Raw genomic sequence first — 14424 nt, forward strand, 5'->3', positions numbered from 1 at the left:
ACTAATATATGCATATTTCAAAGCTTTTATTCACATAAATAACAAGTGATAGTGTGTACAATTATTAGGAATCTCCCTGGAGACATTAGTTATAGTGGTAATTGGCATTTCAACTGCATTGCCTTGGTTATTATGTAAATTATTAAATGACTTGCTAACATTGTCATAATTTATATCCCAAGATATCTTCTTCCAAGATATATTAAAATAATCTTTCTGAATGATGTGAACTCACCCTCCATTTTATTATGGTGTACGAATTTCTATGGCAGCATAGGATTTTATGTGAATAGCCCTAAAATTAAATTAATTGACAATATTTTGATCTTTGATTTATCATTTAATGAGAGAAATGTTATTCTCTACGAATATGAATTCTTAAAAACACACTACTTTACAATCTCATTTTTCATCTTACTTTTGTTTTATTATTTCCTGTCCTATTTAGTTCACACTACAACTAGTAAGTCTAGCATATGATGTTGACAAAGAATTTGAAGGATATCTGTGGGAGCCATGCCTTCCCATTGTTATCCAGCAAAATAAAGTTAGAGCAAAGTCCACAATTAACAATGAAAGACTGAGTAGTAACTTAGAACTGTAAAAGCTGTGTCTCTGCAAATAGTTGGATGCTTGAAAAGATTTATGCCCACAATTTTGAACCCACTTAGCCTTTTTCTATGTACATGACTTCATTGACTGTCTTAAGTATCACTGTGTATATAGTCTCATTTGTAATAAAGGAGATAATCTGATGCATGTGGAACAATTCACATATAACGACATTGTGACACCTAAAATTATTAGCAGTCATTACTACTAGAGACCTATTTTTCAGAGTCAAAAAGGTAAAAATCTACAAGGTACACACAATCCCGGAAAGTTTTCAGAATTCATGATATCATTTAGAAGTGACTTTTTTTCATAGTTAATTTAGATTTTTTTTTTGAGAAGGTTCCATGTTGTTGATTAAAAGTCTCATTTTGTTATCCAATCAAGTGAAACAACTTAGGTGAACACTTTCTAATATAGCTGTCCAATCAACACTTTGTCCATTCATCCATCCATTTGCCCATCCACCATCCACACAAGGTATAGAATAGACAACTTTATTTTTGAATGATCACATGTTGGTGAGAAATCAAATTAAAATAACAAAATTTCAATGGCTGTCTTAACAATCTCCATAATAGCCAATCAAGGATCTTTCTAGCTCGGAAGGCAGCACTTAGTGATGGGCCAGTGATAATAATAAAGGGAAAAAAACCATTTTATCCATTTTAAGCAAGGGAAAAAGGTATTAGCACACACCAAAATCTCAGAGAGTTGATAAAATAGGCAAAACCTACAAGAGATAAACAAATGCCTTACCTCCATTTTCTTGAATTAATACAGTTTCTGGCAAAGAAGGAAGGGGCTCTCGAAACTGCATGGCCTGAGAAGCTCAGAGCATTCTAAGACTCAGAATATTGTATAAGCAGCAACATTATTTTTGAGCGAACAAAATTTCCTTCCTGATAAGCTGCCTGAAACTTTTAGGAAGCTTGAATGATGCAGCTTTGCAAGTCATCGCTCATACTACGGTGGGCATTTTAATGATGCAGCTGCCTTTAGTTGCCACAATTCTCTAAGTGGCCCCCCAAAACTCCCTTGTCTACTAAACTAGACATGGTTAGAATCATCTTTGATCTTTCCATGGTGCCTTATTTGTAATGAGGAGATATTTGCTTACATATCCCAAGGAAAATTCACACAACCTAATTGATCCCCAAACAGAGAATGACAAGAACAAATTTGAGTTTGGAAAAATATATTTCATGTACTTTGTTTAGTAGATGGATATGTACAGCTTAGGCTCATTTTCTTAGCATAGAATATTCTTGAACTAAGTCTAAAAGTGTGTGTCTTGCTTTGTGGTATATAAGAAGGTACATATTCTATTGGTGGCTGTGTGCTTACTGTGATGGTAATAAGACAAGCAAACCTTAAGACAGAAATTTATAGCCTGAGGCATTCCAGGAAAATCTGTATCTCATATACTGAGTTATATGAGCTGAGAGAGAACCTTACATATCCCTAGATTAGTTCTGTTTGTACTTCAAGTATAGAATCACAGATATTATTTGGGAAATTGTTCCTGTAATAGAGAGTTGGATGGCTATTTAACCAATCCAGACCAGACAATAGTCACAAGGTAACTAAGGAAGAGATTAATTTACCAGAGACATCTTCCTGAAATATCCAGTGAACACAGTCCTGTTTGGCCTGGTGAACTTTAGTGGTTTTATTACATTCATGAATCTAGCAAAGATTTATGTTGTAGGAGGGGTTCTATCAAATTGTATCACAATGACAGGCATGTAAATAGAGTTCATAAAGAGCTAAGGTAATGTAAAAGAGATGAGACAAGAGAAAGATGGCAAAGTCAGCTGATTATGTTACTTAGAGGCAAATGTAACAAGATTTGTGTCAAGTTGTAATTATGTTGAAAGTTAACAGAAGGCTAAGTCTTCTGTAAGTGATATTCTGAAAGTTTTTAAAATTTCACCAAAACTTCACTGAAAACAAGAATAATAAAACAGATCAAGAATAACAATTAAGCTTGTCTTAGGAGAAGGCAATTATACTTGAAGAGTACACTCTATACCTATGACCATACAAAAAATGACCTAGAAGTGGAGAGTATTTATGCAGAGTACGTAGGTCCATGTTGTGTCCATAAGTGACTGTTAAAACACAAGGGCCTGTGTACTGGCATAGATCTTGGCAGAACTACGAAGGCATTTTCTGAAGAATTGAAAGCCAGTGCTACAATCAACTGACTCCATCAGGTAGGAAGCTATGAAGTCATCTTCTTACGGAATGTCCTTTCCAGGATAAGAAATCCAAATGAAGGAGTGAAGCATTCACATTTTGATCATCCGTCTTGAGTTTCATTTGTTCTAGGCATCTAGGGTAATTCAAGCATTTGGGCTAATAGCCACTTATCAATGATTGCATACCATGTGTGTTTTTCTATGATTGGGTTATGTCACTCCTTCTTTAAAAGGGGAACAAGAATACCCTTGGCAGGGAATAGAGAGGCAAAGATTAAAACAGACACAGAAGGAACACCCATTCAGAGCCTGCCCCACATGTGGCCCATACATATACAGCCATCCAATTAGACAAGATGGATGAAGCAAAGAAGTGCAGGCCGACAGGAGCCAGATGTAGATCTCTCCTGAGAGACACAGCCAGAATACAGCAAATACAGAGGCAAATGCCAGCAGCAAACCAGTGAACTGAGAATAGGACCCCCGTTGAAGGAATCAGAGAAAGAACTGGAAGAGCTTGAAGGGTCTCGAGACCCCATATGTACAACAATGCCAAGCAACCAGAGCTTCCAGGGACTAAGCCACTACCTAAAGACTATACATGGACTGACCCTGGACTCTGACCTCATAGGTAGCAATGAATATCCTAGTAAGAGCACCAGTGGAAGGGGAAGCCCTGGGTCCTGCTAAGACTGAACCCCCAGTGAACTAGATTGTTGGGGGGAGGGCGGCAATGGGGGGAGGGTGGGGAGGGGAACACCCATAAAGAAGGGGAGGGGGAGGGATTAGGGGGATGTTTGCCCGGAAACCGGGAAAGGGAATAACACTCGAAATGTATATAAGAAATACTCAAGTTAATAAAAAAAAAAAAAGAAAAAAAAAAAGAAATCCAAATGATTCTGAGAGTGACCAGGGATTTTGGAGGACTCGATGTAGTTGTGCACTATGCATACAGCTGCTCCAAAATAGCACTTTAAAGCAAATACTTTTTATTATAAATTCAATTTCTGATGATTTGTGCTCAACTCTTTATATCTGTGACTAGCAAATAATTCAAGGGTACAGTTACAACTTGAGTTCTACAGAGTTTAAATGTTAGCTGATACTTTTAGATGAGTTATGAGACATGAGGAAAGCAATATGAAAGTGGCATTTGTCAGTATTATTTTCATTTTCCCTTTATTTTTACTTCCTGGAAAACTAAATGCTTTATTTCTACTTTTAGATGCATTTTTATTTATTTCTTTATTTTTTGAAGCATAGAGTATTATATGATTTCAACATTGCTTTTATAAAAGAAACAATTGATACAGATGATGAGATCTTTCAAGTTCCATTAAACTTACAAATATTAACTCTCCCCACTTTGGTATCCCTTAGCTATTCAAGACTAATTATATTAGCTAGAATCCCATACCTGTGAGCCTTCTGAATTCTTGGTCACCTTTTGTAAAAAAAAAAAAATCATCGTTCATATAGAGGATTACTTGGGTGTCTTTGCAAATAAATTTTTAAAGAGGCTGGAACAATGGCAGAAATAAGAGTCAAGGATTTTAAACAAAGATATCCCTCCAGGAAATGACAGAGTATTCCTAGAGGGTATAAGTTTCTTTATTGAACATCCCAGGATCAGGAATGGGTTGCTCCTATATGTGCTGTTGACATGGGAACCCTCCGGTACTCCCCAAACAATGAAGCTTATTGCTACTGCTACTTATTGCAGGCCCTAACTATGTAAAAGTTTGCTTTGCCAAAGATATTTCACCCTTTTACCACAGTTTACCAAAAAAAAAATTGGGTGGAAATATAAACTCCCTGTTTTCTGACTCTGTATTGTAATAATTGATTATGCATACTATAATAGGAGAATTTTAACTCATGTTCCTGTTCAAGTATGAAATGTGTACACTACACTAATATGCCAGGCAAGAGTCAGTCACTAATATATTAGTAACTATTTCAGGAACTTCCTAAATGATTTGTGGTTAATTACAAAGAAGAATACTTATATAAAGTAGTATAAGCTAAGCCATAAAAGAACTATTTGACTTAGTGGGTCATAGATCTCTGAAAGGACACCAATTCTTTGCTTTAATATATGTATATATTATTAACATATAATGTGAATATTAATATATTCATATATGTTGATCATAATATTCCTGGAGTTACATCTGTAGTCATGAATCAGCTCTGAGCATGTGGAAATATATCTACTCATGTAATTCATCACTTAGGACAAGTACTTGGGTCTTGATTCTTGCTCTAAAACTTGGGAGTTACTGATTCTTAGCTACTGAACTTGTTTATGTCTGAGTGTTCCCTTTGGCAGGATGAAAATGAGAACAATACTGTATAAATTGACAACATGACGGACCATTCCATGATTCTTATTGTTTCTTATTGTCGGTATGAAAGAGAGAACAGACAGAGGCATCTGGAAGAATCTAGAGCAGAGAAAGTAAGAAACTGAGCATATCCAGCAAACTAGTAGAAGCAGAAGAGAAAGATAGATGATAGATAGATAGATAGATAGATAGATAGATAGATAGATAGATAGATAGATATGGAGAGAGCGAGAGGGAGGGAGAGAGAGAGAGAGAGAGAGAGAGAGAGAGAGCAGGAAGAGAGAAAGAGGGGAAAATAGGAAAAGAGTGTGGGGAGAGAACAAGAGACACATAGAGATAGATGAAACAGAGAGAAGACAAAACAGGTGAGCATGTCTAAAATAACAGTATTGTAAGGAGACTATATATCGCTGTGGGATGAAAATTCCATGAGCTGGAGAAGTTTAAGGTAGAAGAAGAGATGAGAAGAGATAGGAAGCTAATGTGAACTCTGAAATGTTGAAGAGGTACTTGTAGTATTGAGAATGCCTGGAGACAGCACGTGCTTTGGTGTACTAATAAAAACCACAGATAAGTCACTTGTCCCATCTGCCGGTCATAAGGGAAATGGCTTATTTTGGAAGAGGTAAACTGTCTTTTAATTTCCTGAAGAATGTTGGCTTTTGTCCAACCATAAAAACTTGGGTGGGGGTGGGCGTGGATATGGAGATCCCTTTGGGCATTTTGAAATAGTGTTGCAGTCAGTTTAAAATAAGTAGAAATCAATACAGTTATTTCAAAACATAATACAGAAATTTGGCCATGAAAATGATATGCAAAACTTGAATAAGCATGTAGTAAGCACATTCTGAAATGAGCTAGAGATTAATAATTTTAGAACCATAAAATCTCAATTTGGCAAACCCCAACAGTAAATTTTCTAGAACCCTGAAGGTTGCCAGTTGACATACCCCACCAGAGAGTTAATAGGCTAGAGAGTATGTGTATCTACTCCCTAGGACTGGTGAGAGACCTGAATGAACTCATTAACACATAAGATTTACAGGAAATTCTGGAAGCAAGATAAACAAAATAGCTGTTGGCTGGTTATATTATTACATAATTACCTTAAGTCCAAGGCTCTCATTATCTCTTTATTTTCTTCATGTTAAATTACAAATCCGTATAATGAGCTAAAGAAAGAAAAATGACACAACGAAAGCTGCAAGATGAGGTCACTTTTTGTCAAAACATGATTAAAAGTCACTAAATCAATCCTGTTTATTTTTCTTGTGCACGCTCCCCACTAAACAGTATTTAACAAACCACCTCCATTATAAACTTCTCCCAATATCTCTGTGGGTTATATACATCCCTTTTGCAGAAAAGTACATTATTCTTGACTGACTTTCAAATAATAGTATATGTGACAATAATCATCATTGGTTGCTAGGAAGCAGATCTGTGGAAAGCATGAGAAATGATAAAAAATAAAATGATCTAAGGTTTTAATAATGGTTGATAACATGACCTATGAGAGTAAGGATTATCATTTTAAAGCTCTCATCAACCCCTGATTTGTGATAAATATATATATATATATATATTACTTTGAATTTTTTTACAATCTGACTGTGTGAATAATACAACCTAAAACTTGAGTGAAGAATTGGAATCCTTTGAAATGATTTATGTAAAAAAAACAGTGATAAAGTTCTGTGGGGATAACAGGACAGGCAGGTAGAATAATAAGTGCTTCATAGAGTTCTGAGGGAAAAATAGCATATACCAAAAATTATTCCTTCAGGAAAGAAAAACCCTTATTTCATTGGGACCAGAATTTTCACATACTTTAATTCATGTTTATGCTGAAATTTTTACTTTTAACACAGAAATTCTTATCATATTTATGATAATCTAATCAAACAAGTAGATGCCATGATTTCACGACTAGTGTCTCATAAAATGCCTTGATAGTTTTTATATCTCCAAAAATACTTACCAATATGCTCCATAACATATTACTATTTCTGATTATTTATGCATTTTTGTAATAATAGTACTGCTTGGTAAGTTGTATTTTATTTAACTAGAATAAAAGTGATCAGATGTCTATCTTATTAAGTGGATGATAAAAATTCTACAAGTAAATTCTGAACAGTTCCTTTAGATCACACTGCAGCATAGTGTTGATCCAAATTGCCTATTTCAACTTACTGTAATACATTTCCACACTTACTGGCTCAAAATACGAAATATTCATTAGCAATATTTAATAAGCAAAATTCTTAGGACTTGAGATAGGTTGAGAAGGGATGACTGATTCTGAATTCTTAATTCACTACTTTTGGGAGCTTAAGGTTTCTGAATGTAGTCTTGGAATGCAAAATAAATAATATAAATATTTAAAGAATAATGTTGAATGACACCATAAAGTTCTTACTTAAAAGATTATTGGCCTGGTTCATTGGGAGTTAAAGTAAAAAAGAATCTTTTTTAAAATCACTCTATGAATTGAAAACGAATATGCTAAGTACCTGTCAGTACTCTGCCCCTGGACCTACTGACAAAACCAGACAACCAAAACAGAACCAATAATAATAATAATAATAATAATAATAATAATAATAATAATAATAATAATGTAAAAAATCAAATCAACCAAATGAAAAACAAAATGAATCAAAGACCAAATCAATAAACCAACTGAACAACAAGAAAAAATAACTATTATTTCAAATGAGCACACCAAACGTAGAGGTGTAAAGGAGGATGAGCAGGTCAGTTGATTTTTGCTCCAGTTTCATTCTCTAGTTCTGGAAAGGTGGTAAAAAGTCAGAGCACATTCAAACCTGTGAGAAATGAATGGGGATGGGAACAAACAGGGCAACCCAGACCTGCTTGTAGGAGGTGTGATATATCTTCCCATACCACATCCTTCAGGTTGGGCCAAGAATGAATGAGATCCACTAGCTTGGAAAAATGAAAGTACTGAGTAAAGCAAAGCTATAAATAAATAAATAAATAAATAAATAAATAAATAAATAAATAAATCAATCAATCAATCAATCAATCAATCTATCACTCAATCAATCAAAGATAAGTGCTGCCATATGTTGCAGTACCACCTGTTTGCCTGTTTGTCTGTCTGTTTACTTGAGCTTTATACCCCTTGACATTTCAACCTTAGTTTGTGTTATCTACAATCTTGCATCAGAAGTTTTCTGTTCTCCAACAGTTCAGGTGGAAAGTTCTAGGCCATTTTTCCAGATACTCGATAAATTGGTTTGTTGTTGGTTTTGATACTTTGGTTTGGTTTGGTTTGGTTTAGTTTGGTAAAGTTTGGGTTTAGTTTGATTTGCGTTTTGCCAATACATATCTGTTTGGAACACCAGAAACACAGAGAGAATTTCTAAAATTCCATGCAACTGACAGCAACCTTCTTGTTTTTTTTTTTTTTTTTTTAATATTAACTTGAGTATTTCTTATTTACATTTCGAGTGTTATTCCCTTTCCCGGTTTCCGGGCAAACATCCCCCTAATCCCTCCCCCTCCTCCCCCTATTGCCGCCCTCCCCCCAACAATCTAGTTCACTGGGGGTTCAGTCTTAGCAGGACCCAGGGCTTCCCCTTCCACTGGTGCTCTTACTAGGATATTCATTGCTACCTATGAGGTCAGAGTCCACGGTCAGTCCATGTATAGTCTTTAGGTAGTGGCTTAGTCCCTGGAAGCTCTGGTTGCTTGGCATTGTTGTTCATAAGGGGTCTCGAGCCCCTTCAAGCTCTTCCAGTTCTTTCTCTGATTCCTTCAACAGGGGTCCTATTCTCAGTTCAGTGGTTTGCTGCTGGCATTCAACTCTGTATTTGCTGTATTCTGGCTGTGTCTCTCAGGAGCGATCTACATCTGGCTCCTCTCAGCCTGCACTTCTTTGCTTCATCCATCTTGTCTAATTGGGTGGCTGTATATGTATGGGCCACATGTGGGGCAGGCTCTGAATGGGTGTTCCTTCTGTGTCTGTTTTAATCTTTGCCTCTCTATTCCCTGCCAAGGGTATTCTTGTTCCCCCTTTAAAGAAGGAGTGAAGCATTCACATTTTGATCATCCGTCTTGAGTTTCATTTGTTCTAGGCATCCAGGGTAATTCAAGCATTTAGGCTAATAGCCACTTATCAATGAGTGCATACCATGTGTCTTTTTCTGTGATTGGGTTACCTCACTCAGGATGATATTTTCCAGTTCCGACCATTTGCCTACAAATTTCATAAAGTCATTGTTTTTTGTAATATTCCATTGTGTAGATGTACCATATTTTCTGTATCCATTCCTCTGTTGAAGGGCATCTGGGTTCTTTCCAGCCTCTGGCTATTATAAATAAGGCTGCGATGAACATAGTGGAGCACGTGACTTTTTTATATGTTGGGGCATCTTTTGGGTATATGCCCAAGAGAGGTATAGCTGGATCCTCAGGCAGTTCAATGTCCAATTTCTGAGGAACCTCCAGACTGATTTCCAGAATGGTTGTACCAGTCTGCAATCCCACCAACAATGGAGGAGTGTTCCTCTTTCTCCGCATCCTCGCCAGCATTTGCTGTCACCTGAGTTTTTGATCTTAGCCATTCTCACGGTGTGAGGTGAAATCTCAGGGTTGTTTTGATTTGCATTTTCCTTATGACTAAAGATGTTGAACATTTCTTTAGGTGTTTCTCAGCCATTCGGCATTCCTCAGCTGTGAATTCTTTGTTTAGCTCTGAACCCCATTTTTAATAGGGTTATTTGTCTCCCTGCGGTCTAACTTCTTGAGTTCTTTGTATATTTTGGATATAAGGCCTCTATCTGTTGTAGGATTGGTAAAGATCTTTTCCCAATCTGTTGGTTGCCGTTTTGTCCTAACCACAGTGTCCTTTGCCTTACAAAAGCTTTGCAGTTTTATGAGATCCCATTTGTTGATTCTTGATCTTAGAGCATAAGCCATTGGTGTTTTGTTCAGGAAATTTTTTCCAGTGCCCATGTGTTCCAGATGCTTCCCTAGTTTTTCTTCTATTAGTTTGAGTGTGTCCGGTTTGATGTGGAAGTCCTTGATCCACTTGGACTTAAGGACAGCAACCTTCTTATAAGAAAACTATGAACTCAAGCTCTCTGATCAAAGGTCCATCTCCGTTGAACACTCTGCAAACACACTGATTCAAACTCTGACTATGAAGAACCAATGTGATCTAGTTTGAAGATCAAAATTACCTTAGGCTATGTTTAGCCTCTGTGACCTCCAGTTTTTATCAGCTACTGTATCAGTTCTGACATCCTTGTGACAGTTAGATTGTAGCTTTAGAATGTCTTCCCTTAATAAAACACTAACTTCTATCAACCCAAAAGCCTCAGAACGTCATCAGGCAGAATCTCAAATGGAGAGTTAGATGTTCTCATTTGCTATAACCTGCCGGACTTATGGACTTGAAAATCTGTCTAGTAAAATCATTTACTTATTTTTTCTTTTGTTTTGTCACTATAAAAGCCCTACAGCGAACATGTCATTCCAGCCAACCTGATCTATGTCATTCAAACATTCATATCAGTCTCGTAATAAATTATTTCTTATTGCCATTGCTCCTTTGTTTTGTATGGACAGAGGATATATCAGAAATCAGAGACAGATACCTATAAAATGGTCCATCTTTCCTTCAAATAGTTGAACCTCATAATCACTAATAATTTATATTAAAATAATGTAAACATTAGACAAGATAATATAAGGAAGATTATTCTCTAAAATCACAGAAAATACATCCTTGGTAGAGATGGAACTAACCATTGATTAAAAAAGAAAATAAAATTCAGTTGGTATACAAAGACTAAAACTACAGACAGCTTAGCATCGAACTGTAAAGATGCTGAGGATGTTATTTTAAAAAAATGAGGAAAACTTGGTTGCCTTTGTTAGTTTCCCGCTGTTGGACATTTCATTTAAGGTCCCTCCCTTTGAGTCCTAAGAATCTCTCACCTCCTATGAGGCAGGTACATTCAACAGCTCCTGCCCCCCACAACTCCCACCTGTGGAGGCTGCATATTTCCATTCATTCTGCTGGCCCTCCAGGTTTAAATCAGGTTCAGACCCCCAATGCCTGATTATGTCCCCCTTTCTCCTCCCCTTCTCTCTTCCACCCAGATCCCTCCCTCCTTTTGCCTCCCCCCACACCCCATCATTGCTTTCTTCTCCCTCCCAAGTGGGATTGAAGCATCCTCACTTGGGCCCTTCAGTTTGTTAACCGTCTTGAGTTCTGTGGATTATATCCTGGGCATTTTGTATATTTTGGCTAATATCCACTTATTAGTGAGTATGAAACATGCATGTCCTTTTGAGTCTAAGCTACTTCACTCAGGTTGGTGTTTTCTAGTTCCATCCATTTGTCTGCAAAATTCATGATGTTCTCATTCTTTTTTTTTTTTGCAGGTTTTTCATAATTTTTATTGGATATTTTATTTATTTATATTACAAATGTTGTCCCCTTTCCCGGTTCCTTCCTCCCCCATCACCCTCCCCAATTCTATGAGGATGCTCCCCCTCCTTTCCACCCACTCCCACCTCACCACCCTGGCATTCACCTACCCTGGGGAAATGACCCTTCACAGGACAAAGGGCTTCTCCTATTGATGTCATACATTGCCATCCTCTGCTACATATGCAGCTGGAGCTATGGATCCTTCCATATGTGTCCCTCTTTTATGTGGGATAGTATTCTGCTGTGCAAATGAACTGCATTTTCTGTTTCTATCCTTCTGTTGTGGGATGCCTAGATTGTTTCCAGTTTCTGTCTATCACAAATAAGGCCTGTATGAACAGAGTGGAACATGTGTCCCTGTGGCATGATGAGGTATCTTTCGGTTATATGCCCAAAAGTGGTATAGCTGGGTTTTCAGGTTGATATATTTCCAATTACTGAAAAACCTCCAGACTTATTTCCAGACTGGTTGTACCAGTTTGTAATTCCACCACCAGTGGAGGAGGGAAAGATGGGACATCAACTGGAGGGATGGGGTTGCCATACTACAGTCAAAACTCTGACCCAGAATAGTTTCTGTCTAAAAAATCTCCTGAGACAAAATGGAGATGAGACTAAGGGATAGCTGGTCCAATGACTGGCCCAGATTAGGATCTATATCAAGAGGAAGCTCTAAGGTATGATACCATTACTGAGGCTACAGTATGCTTACAGACAGGAACCTCTCATGGCTGTCCTCTGAGAGGTCCAACCAGCAGCTGACTTAGATAGATGCAGATACTAACAGCCAATCAATGGACTGAAGTTGTGGACCCCTGTGGTTGAATTAGAGAAGGGCTGGAAGATGTTGAGGAGAAGGGCAACCAGGTAGGAAGACCTTCAGTTTCACCTAACCCAAACCCCAGAGATCTCTCAGACATTGAACCACCAATCAGTTGGTATGAGGCTCCTGACACATACAGAGCAGAGAACACCCTGGTTTGGCTTCAGTGAGAGAAGATGTGCCTAACCCTCAAGAGACTTAAAGCCTCAGGGTGGTAGGGTGGGTGGGCGGGTGGCAAACATCCTCTTGGAGACAAAGGGAAGAGAATGCAATGAGGAACTGTGAGAGGGTAGATAGGGAGGGGAATAATGGTGAGACATTAAAATAGATTAAAGATAGATATTTTTTAAAAATGTGGAGAAATCATTTAGTGTTGCTCTTACATGCTGGGACAATCTCTAGGGTTTAACTAACCTATCATATTTGTTTCTCCACAATACTGATTCTCCTACTCCTAACCATTAGTCTAGCTGTTTTTCTAGAGGTGAATCCCCATGAGAATTACTCCATCACCATTTACATAGCAACTTTTATATTATTCTAGTCTTGTTTAGTCAACCACCCTGTTGAAATTTCCTTGCTGCAGCTTCCGTGTAGAAGGGTGGTTTTCAATTGTGCTATTTCTTTTTTTTTTTTTTTTGGTGTACATATAATTTTATAATCTATTAAAAATTAGAGAAAATCTGCATACTAATGAGGCAGACCCAATTGCTTATTTTTTCTTTTTTTTAATTTATTTAATACTTAATAATAATTCTTTGGTTTCCGGGCAAACATCCCCCTCCCCCTTCCCCTTCCTTATGGGTGTTCCCCTCCCAACCCTCCCCCCATTGCCGCCCTCCCCCCAACAGTCTATGAGACTTTAATATAGTTCCTCATGTGATGGTAAAACCCAACTATAAAATTAATTTTGTTTTTACTTCATAGCTTTTTCTACTGTTATAAATCACAATGTAAATCTTTATGTTTTACAATAATCATAAAACATCCCTGTGAAAGAGTCTTTCAGCCCTCAACAGGGTCACAGCACAGTTTGAGAGCCACTGTTCTTAGAAGATACTACCACACCACAGATGCCTCCTCTCTAGGTCATGTAGCGCCTATAATCTTTCTGTCCATCTCTTCATCAATGTTCTAAGAGTTGTAGTCATAGGGGTATTATTATAGATATTTTTATGAATATTTGGAATCCTGCTGTCAATTGTTATCTACATTATGAGCAGTTGTGGTTTTGTATAATGCATTTCATTGGATACAAAAAGAACCTTCTTTGATGAAGAATGAGAACTGCACTTCTCTGTGGATAGAAAAATGTAAATTTTCAGAATTCAGTTAGAAATGACCCTAGCTTAGGAACATGACAGTATTAGATAGTTCTCACCAGCCATGGTTGTTAGGCTAGGTTTAAATTAGTAGGCAAAGATTCACTCATGTTCAGGATTCAAAGCATGTTAGACTTCTGTCAATTACTCTCAGAATAAAAGTTCTACTCTTTTTTTTTTAATTTTTATTTTTTTTATTTTTATTTTTTTATTAACTTGAGTATTTCTTATATACATTTCGAGTGTTATTCCCTTTCCCGGTTTCCGGGCAAACATCCCCCTCCCCCCTCCCCTTCCTTATGGGTGTTCCCCTCCCAACCCTCCCCCCATTGCCGCCCTCCCCCCATAGACTAGTTCACTGGGGGTTCAGTCTTAGCAGGACCCAGGGCTTCCCCTTCCACTGGTGCTCTTACTAGGATATTCATTGCTACCTATGGGGTCAGAGTCCAGGGTCAGTCCATGTATAGTCTTTAGGTAGTGGCTTAGTCCCTGGAAGCTCTGATTGCTTGGCATTGTTGTACTTTTGGGGTCTCGAGCCCCTCCAAGCTCTTCCAGTTCTTTCTCTGATTCCTTCAATAGGGGACCTATTCTCAGTTCAGTGGTTTGCTGCTGGCATTCGCCTCTGTATTTGCTGTATTCTGGC

This window comes from Rattus norvegicus, chromosome 14, assembly GCF_021556685.1.
Source record: "Rattus norvegicus strain SHRSP/BbbUtx chromosome 14, alternate assembly SHRSP_T2T, whole genome shotgun sequence".
NCBI classification, from domain to species: Eukaryota; Metazoa; Chordata; class Mammalia; order Rodentia; family Muridae; genus Rattus; species Rattus norvegicus.